Genomic DNA, 9,456 nt, shown 5'->3' on the forward strand with positions numbered 1-9,456 from the left:
CACGCGGAGCGAAACGTCAGACAACACGCGGCACGAAGGCCACCCGGACAGCCGCAGAGCGGCACGACCCGCGAGAAGAACGTCCGCGTTGGAAGGAAAACGTCGCGGTCCATGCACTGCGGTCCACTGCGGTCCATGCATTGCGGTCCACTGTGGTCCACTGCGGTCCACTGCGGTCCACTGCTGTTCGCTGTTATCCACTGATATCCACTGATAGCGACTGCTGTCCACTGCTGTCCACTGATGTTAACTGATAGTGACTGATATCCACTGATACCCACTGCTGTTTACTGCTGTCCCTGCGTCGCAATGTCATCAGCCGCTCACGTGGCTCAGAACAACGTCTCAGCAAACCGCACGCCCCGAGTCACCTCGCGTCTCCTGACGACGCAGCGACAATTTCAATTACGCAGCGACGAAAACAAAAACCTCAACCCCTCCGTGATCCACCACCCTCTTGGCCGGCGGTCGGTGTGGGAACGGAGGGATTCAATTTGTGTAATGGGCCCGTTTCCTCCTTCCCAGAGGCGCAGCGGTCAGTTGCGCAAAGCAACGCATGTGAGAGTATGCGTTTGTAGTCCCTGATGTCAACATGTGATGCGCAGCTCTTTATCGATCATTTATCAATCATCAAAGCCTTTCGCTCACCGGGTTGTTTGACCATACTTCACCAAGCCGGTCAGTGCTAGTTTGTGAAGGTGGGGGTCCCAGGACCAGTTGGGACTTCATTCACCGCGGCTGTTAGCCGTGGCCGGGAATGGAACTCGCGTGGCCGGTGTTCACAGTGCAGTACGCTGACCACCGCGCCACCGCGCCGTTCTAACGAAGTAAAGTCCTGGAAACGTTCACTCACTCAAGGTGCTGTCGTGCAGAGAGGAGGGGAGCTGCGCTCACGCGCGCCGCGTCGCGTCCCCTCCCTGTCAACGCCCACGAGCTCGAGACGCATCACAGCCCCGTACCAGGACGCGTGCACCACGGCACGGCGCGCACCGCGACGTTGACGTCTTCTTCCACTCGAGGAGGGAGCCGTGGCTTCACCTCATTCTCGTCGCATCCCTCCGCAACGAAGAAGGGAGGCGGCGTTCGAGGTTGTGCCGCGTCTCGCTCTCCGATGCGTTTTGTTCCTAAATCGGACGCACGTTCTGTCCACGAAGAGGCTCCCCGCCGCAGCATGGGGAGCGAAACGTCGGACATCGTGCCGAACAACGCGTAGCGGTACAACCCGAAAGCCCATGGGGAGAGCCCTCGTTCTACCTTTAACGATGCGACGGCTCGTGAGTTTCACGCAGTGTTTGAGTGCCGTCTTCACCTCTCCTCCTCCTCCTCCTCGTGCCCGACACGACGAGGCTGCCGCCCAGCAGCTGCTCTGCTTCGCTTTATTGCCGCCTGGGACCTGAACCGCATTGTGTCTGACGTGACCCCTGCCTCGTGAAGTCCTACGGATGGTGAAGCTCTCCGCGGCGAGCGAGAGAGTTCACAACGCAACGTAGCGGCGCCAGGGCCTGCGACCGCTCGCGCCTCTGCTGGCAGGAGCACCTCCACGAGAGGGAGTTCTAAGACGTGATTTGGCCTACTCTTCCATGCCGGTGAGACGTCTGGGAAGAGGTGGGAGCACCCACGCTTTACTCCACCCCAAGAGACCTGCCAATGGACTATGGTGGTGGCGAGCCTACTGATGCTGTTGGGTGGACAAGCGCTGGGTTGGTGGGTGGAGGGGGGGTTAAGAAACTCGCGCCGCCGCTTCTACTTCTGTGCGGGAAATGGAACCAAGCTGGCGACCTCTGCGTCGCGAGTGCAGTGCCGCCACGCCACTCGCACAACTCCCACGCCCCGGTCGGCAGCCGCCCTTGCCGCTCCTCAACATCCAGGGGCGAGTGTCCTCGAGGTGGCAGCGGCGCATTCTGCGCTCGCGAGCGCCGTGGGCTCACGGCCACGCGCCCTCGACTTGCCATGCGGATTCGACTGCTCGCGCGCCATTTGAAACGGCGGTCCAGGTTTCGCAATTAATCTGTTTAGTGATCGTTAAATGAAAGCCGAAATGTCAGACGATGCCTCGCAGCTAAGTGGCATTTTACTGTAAATGCATTTACCTTTGGGCGCCGTGTCTGCGCAGTGACGTTTGAGACATTTTGTGATGAGGAGCAAATGTGTTTGTTTGAGACAGAGCTGATGACCAAGCCCTGTAGGGTCCAAAATGTGTCGGAAGGATGCTGCCACGGTGGTGCAGTGGTCAGCACGCTGGGCTTGCGATCCAGAGGTCGCAAATTCCATTGGCTCTCACGGGGCGGCAGTTGAAACATCGGTTTCTTGAATCCCCCCTCTCTCCGTCCACCCAGCAGTCGAAACGGAGTCACCACAGGAAGCCGATCGGGAGCTCACGTGTGTTGGGGTGAAGCGTGGGCAACTCCCACCTCTTCCCAGATGTCTGGCCAGGGTGCAAGAGCAGCCTCGAGCCGTCGCCTCTTCCGTACTCGCAGGGCTGCGCCTTTACCGCTGTTGATGTTGTTGTTGTTGTTGTTTGTTTACAACACAAAAGCACGTGCCCCGAGCGGTGTTTGCATTGCCGCAGGGAGCAGCCGCCTCGCCGGGGGGGGGGGGGTGGAGAGGAGTCGCTCGCTCGCTCGCACGCACGCACTGTCTATCGTGGAGCCCAAAGAACCCATTTGGTGTTGATTTGTGATATTTCTCCTCGTTAATAATCCCCGGCGATCGCCACCTACCTCTGGCAGAGACAAACCGTTTGCCGATGCGCGCGCGGGTTAATCTAGCACGCGGGGGCATGTTTATGGGTAATCGATGTATCGTGTAATCGGCTGGAGATTCATCAGGCCGGTCTCGAGCGCCGAGTTGTCGGCTCGGAGTCGGCGGCCGCATCGGCGCCCGGCGGTGTCGGTCGTTTCTCAGCAGCCGCGCCGCCCGCGCCTCGCGCCGCGCAAACTTTTTGAAGGTCCTCCTCCTCTTTTTGTGTCGAATAAGCCCCTTTCCCTCGCTGGCAGCTCATAAATAAAATTCTTCCCATTCCCTGATTTATATGACTTACTCTGCTGACCCTCTGTCTCATTTGCAGCGGTCTTTCTCTCTTGCATAAGCCGGCAATATCCCCGTCCGTCGTATTAGCCCGCCACGGGATTTTCGTCGCGCTTGCAGTTTTGGGAATTCTTTTGGGGAGTGGTGTTGCTATTTCATGTTGTCACAGCGCGTGAAAACGTTGAGTGTTCGATGTGCCTGGTTATTAGTTACAGGCGCGCGCGTGTCACATCCCTGCGCGTTGTATGCTGACAACAATCATTTTGTCCGCCCAGTTATTTTTTTTACGCGCGGAGATGCAGAATTCAGCAGCAGCTGCTGAATTCTGTGGAATTCGATATCATCTTCCCGCAAATACAGCACAACCTATTGGCCTCGGCGTATTTAAGCCTCCGCACCATTAAACATCGCTCTGCTTCAAAAAGTATAAAGGGGTCGTAATTTTGCACGCCGGGTTTCAGCCTCGCCGCGAATCAAAAATAACAAGCGTCGAAAAAGTAGCCGACGCCAACTTTCCCTTTGACGACTTTGTCTCCGCGACATTTGCATAGCCGCTGCTCGCAGCGACAAGAGGAGCACACATTCCGTTTGAGCGCTCAAATGGCTTCGCTTATCTCCCACCGGCAGCCCAGCCGCCGCCCTCTCTGAATACAGGAAAGCGGCACGCGGCCACGAAGTGATTTAGGTGTGCGCCCCACCACAGAGAGAGAAAAAATCCATTATTTTGATATTTCCCGGCGAACAAGTATGGAAAGCGATTGTATTGATGTTGGTTCTACCATCCCGTGAGCAGCGGTGTGGGACACCCGTGACTCGTGATCGGCCGTCACCGGAACCCGTGCACCGTCTGCTGGCGGCTCACGGCCCCGTGCCTTCGGGCGGACGACTTCTCACGTCGTGTGACCCTGGGCAGTGCGGGGGGCACGTTCTGTCCCTGGTGTCAGCGCTGCTGGGCGTCCCCTGCACCCGGTCAACCGCCACGAGCAAAACAAACGCCGGCGTGAGTGCCACAGGAGGACAATTGCCGCGCCACTTGTTTGCTGAAAATCACTGCAGGAGGAGCACTCGATTCATTCATCGGCGCACCTCTGCTACGTTTTCACGACCGTTGGGAAGCGGACAAAGGGCGCCCCGCGCCGCTCCTGGTGCAGCCCCGGCACGGCTCATTTCTCGTCCCACAGGCGGTGGCTGAAACCCAGAGGGGGGGGGGCAGGGTGTGAACCCAAGTTCGTAGCAGTGCCGCTCAGCGCGCCCAACTCTGATGTCCCCGGCCACCTCCCAAAAAGGATATTGTAACCTCTGACCTTCTCTCTCCACTGGAAGGGGGCACTGCGCACGAGGCACCCACAGGGCCGACGCCGGGGCCGGCGGTGATAATTGATAGTTGATAATCTCTCCGTGAGGGCGGAATGATGAATGCGGCGCATTGCCAGGATGCATTCAAATGCGGAGTACATTAATTCAATAACAAGCTGATAAGACTCGTGCGAACACGGCGCGCCAGATACACCTTGTAGCTTGATGTACGATGCGGGCAAACAACCTATTGTTCAAGTCAGACGCCGAGATGGATAAGAGGGCGAGCGCCCCGCTTATGCATTCAGGTCGCACACATGCAGCGCACACACGCACACACGCAGCGCACACACGCACACATGCACACACGCAGCGCACACACGCACACATGCAGCGCACACACGCATTAACACACACACGCAGCGCACACACGCACACATGCAGCGCACACACGCATTAATACACACACGCAGCGCACACACGCACACACGCAGCACACACACGCATTAACACACACACGCAGCGCACACACGCACACATGCAGCGCACACACGCATTAACACACACACGCAGCGCACACACGCAGCACACACACGCATTAACACACACACGCAGCGCACGCACACGCACACATGCAGCGCACACACGCATAAACACACACACACAGCGCACACACGCAGCGCACACACGCACACACACCGTCACAACTCTATGAGAACGATTAGAATTAATTAATGGTGAACCCCTATTAGGACTTCCAGCGGGGGTCTGCGCCGTAGCTTCCCCAGGACGCCACGAGACGCTGCTCGGTAGCGCCGTGGCAGGAGCAAGGGGGGAGAGGTGGAGTGGCGGAGACGTGGGGCGTGCAGGCGGTGCCACTGCGCCCGAGGGCATGCGTGTGAGGCTACACATAGGGGGAATAGGACATGTCGGGGTGGGGCCTCATCTCATTCATTACACCGGGGCCCATGCCGACCGCGGCTTGTCACTCAGACCCATACACTTACAAAGACCCGTATGTATTCATGTTGAACTTCTTTCGCACCGTACGTAGGCTGGAGGGGCCCAGGTGCTAGGCTACAGAGCTAGCAGGACATTGAACGGGAGAGGGGGAAGGGGACTGAGGCTCGTTGAATTTGCCCAGGCCGAGCTAACGGAGAGGGGGGGCTCTAATAATAAGCGCGAAGCCGTGGGGGGCCTTGCTCGTCGTTAGCGGCGCGACGGATCATTTCCGCCGCGCGGACCTCGCCAGGCGAAGGGCACGCGGAGCGCGCAAGGCACCCGCAGGAAGCCCTTCGAGATATTAGTCTGAATGAGACCATATAACTGACCGGGGAGTGAAATCGAATTTCTCCGAATATCGCAATTACAAGTTTCTATGGACAAACTGACCGCGGTATTTTTTGTTTAATATCCCTTCAGTTTGGTTCTCCTGCGCTTGAAGCGTTCCGAGGGTGGAACTCGCCGCGTTAATTTGCTTCGGGCATCAATTTAACAGCGGAGTGACCACCCTTGGAAGTCCGACGCCGCGCTCGAAATGAAACATCTCATTTCCAGCCGCGAGCCGCTCGGGTGAGAGGGGTGGGGGATGGGCGTCCGTTCCGCCCTGACACCGTCGCCCCCTCCATGGTTCTTCAATTCCGGCATCACTCGGCGGGCCCCCCCGGGCGGAGTGATGAAAACGTCCGCGGAGCCGCTCGCTATTTCCGCGCGCGCACCCCCGCCGGCCGTTGCACCGCCACCGCTGAGCGCAAATTCGGGGCAATTTTTCAACGCGACGACGACGACGACGATGGTGCTGCTGCCGGCTCGACCTGCCGCGGCGATCAAACACGCGGAGCGCAGCAGAGGCCCCCCCCCGTCCATGCCGCGAGGAGCAACGAGGCCCCCTTTTCTGAAGGGCACCTCCGGGTCACGGAAAAAATAATCTCGGCGGCCACACTCCAGCGGCGCCGGTCGCCGGGAATTTGGGAGATAATTTGCCGCGCTGAGATGCGGCTGTTCGCCCCTTATTCTCGCGCGACCGGGCCAGCCGCCAACCTGGGGAGGGGGGGGGGACACGTGGTCAAAATGTTCATTCTTCACACCTGCCTGCCCCGGGGGGGGGGGGCTAACAGCCGGGGTCACGCAGGGTGCTGGCTGCGCGCCGACGGCTCCCGCTACATTAGCCCCGTGAGCGACCCGGTCACCGCTCAAATCGCGCTCCTAACGTGGCGTGTCAGCGTTCGGGACGGAGACAAAAAATACAAGGCGATAAAAAAATACGCTGAGACGGGGGAAACACAAATTGGCAACAGTCAGGGGTCCACTTAAAAGACATTATTCAGGTAATTTTGAGACACTTAATCAGTATCACTTAAGAGGAATATTTATGACAAACAGAAAAAAATGTCCCCTACAAAGTCGCGTGGTTCGGCAGCAGAAGGCAGCGTGGTAAAACCCATTTTTGTACTGTACTTGCTATGCTCCCACGTCTATGTGCTCATCCAGCAGTGGATTGACAAACGCGCTGTACGTACACATGTACATCGAGTCAGCAATGCGGCACTGACGACCAACTTGAATAGCGCTTTTTTTAAACGATTTCCCTCTCACGCGACCTGTGTATGTGACCGACCGAATGTAAGGGGCCGAGTCTTATCAGTGAGCCTTGGTGACTCAGAAGCAATCATCAGCCAGAGGGGAAGGCGACAGGGCACAGCAGTGGTAGCCACGGGGCAGGAATTCGCTTTCTCACTCCCAGTGGCCGTGCCGGACAAGGGGCCCTGGGCAGAATTTGCGTCTGTGCGTGCATCACGTGACGAGGAACCTTGTGTGCCGGGCAAGCCACACACATGAATTGTCGTCGTCGTTCAAGACAGTTTTGACTCTGAAAGTGTCCCAGTGCAATGGAGCATTCAGAGCAAATCAGTTGTCTGCTTCTATAAACATTTATTAAACTTACTAAAGATCAGTGACCTCTTTAAAGTCTCAACCTTGGACAGGTTCCTTAGTCAGAGGGGGGACTCCACGCAACTGTGACGCATGTTGACTCGCATGTTCACTCGCAACAGTTGCAGAAGTGGCTACAGTGGCAACAATTGACAGTCATCCCCTCAAATAAAATGTAATCATAACTATTTAAATAAATCAATTGAATCGCTAAAAGGTGTCAAAATTCGTAGCATTTTACCTTCGCGTGCAAGTGAAATATAACAACTAAATGTGACTTCAGGATGTAAAATAACTCATTTAAGGCCTCCATAAATGTCAGCCCTCGCAATAATTTGTATTGCATAATTTCAACTAAAAGTAAATTCGATTTAAAAAATAACGTCCTCTGCTTTCTTTGGCTCGAAAGTGCACACATCAGTCGCGTTGGTAATCACGACAAATCCGCAACTCCTCACGAGAGCTAAACCGACTGATTTGGAGGATGCACAATTTTTAGGTCACAGGAAGACAAAACACAAATCAATTCCGTTTCTCGGAGCACTCAAACCTAATGGAGTGGTTTGTCACCCAGGACTACACCCACGGCGAATTACCACTCCTGACAACGCAAACAAATGCATCAGCGTCACTTTCACATCAACAACACTTTTATTAAAGGGCTCAAATGAGGACACAAGACTCTCCAAGCCAGCTGGGATAGAGCAGAGGAGTTCTCTGCCTAAAAGGTGGTCATGGTGCAAGCCCTGCAATTGCCTACTCACACTATTCCTGGCGAAAGGGCCTCCACTTGTAGACGGAGCTCTAGTCTCTTCCACACTGAGCACACATGTTGGAAGAGAAGGGAGTACCCACACTTTACTCCACCCATCAACTGTGGTCACCCTTAACAGTTGACTACCCCATGTATGCTGCTGGCTGGATGGAGGCTGCAAGGGAGGGAATGTAATAAACCTGCACCATTGTTTCAAGTGCCGAGTTGGGAGATGGAATCGAGCCTGGTGACCTTTGGATTTCAAGGTGCGAACCATTGCACTGCTGTGGCAGCGCCCCGCTCCACCCCGCGTCTCGCTCCACCACCCGCTCCACCCCGCGTCTCGCTCCACCACCCGCTCCACCCCGCGTCCCGCTCCACCACCCGCTCCACCACCCGCTCCACCCCACGTTTCGCTCCACCCCGCGTGCCGCTCCACCACGCGTCCCGCTCCACCCCGCGTCCCGCTCCACCCCGCGTCCCGCTCCACCCCGCGTCCCGCTCCACCCCGCGTCCCGCTCCACCCCGCGTCCCGCTCCACCCCGCGTCCCGCTCCACCCCGCGTCCCGCTCCACCCCGCGTCCCGCTCCACCCCGCGTCCCGCTCCACCCCGCGTCCCGCTCCACCCCGCGTCCCGCTCCACCCCGCGTCCCGCTCCACCCCGCGTCCCGCTCCACCCCGCGTCCCGCTCCACCCCGCGTCCCGCTCCACCCCGCGTCCCGCTCCACCCCGCGTCCCGCTCCACCCCGCGTCCCGCTCCACCCCGCGTCCCGCTCCACCCCGCGTCCCGCTCCACCCCGCGTCCCGCTCCACCCCGCGTCCCGCTCCACCCCGCGTCCCGCTCCACCCCGCGTCCCGCTCCACCCCGCGTCCCGCTCCACCCCGCGTCCCGCTCCACCCCGCGTCCCGCTCCACCCCGCGTCCCGCTCCACCCCGCGTCCCGCTCCACCCCGCGTCCCGCTCCACCCCGCGTCCCGCTCCACCCCGCGTCCCGCTCCACCCCGCTTCCCGCTCCACCCCGCGTCCCGCTCCACCCCGCGTCCCGCTCCACCGAGCTTCGTAACGAACCCGACTGAGGCCCCACAAACACCAGCAGCACGACTTCCTTCCCCTACCTCGGTGACGTCAGTGGTAGGCGGTATCTAAAGCAGCCCAGCGGCCCACAAGCTGCACTCTGATTCGCATGGTTGGCTACGTACGGTGGGAAAGAATCGTGTTTTTTTTGGGTAAGATCGCATGAATATATAAATGTGTCATTAAACCTGCCACCACGTGACACAGCCAATGAGTAAGGTTTGTCACGTAAACAGAACGTGCCAATTCGTTACCAGTACAACACACCGGTGTGTTGGAGAGCAAATTCACAACAAAACAACATATACTACGGATGACATAGGTCGCGAAATCCTACGTGTTAAACTGGTGGAAAAAAAGTTCAAACAAACATA

The sequence above is a fragment of the Lampetra planeri genome, chromosome 22 (genome assembly GCF_965212315.1).
Source record: "Lampetra planeri chromosome 22, kcLamPlan1.2.h2, whole genome shotgun sequence".
NCBI lineage: Eukaryota > Metazoa > Chordata > Hyperoartia > Petromyzontiformes > Petromyzontidae > Lampetra > Lampetra planeri.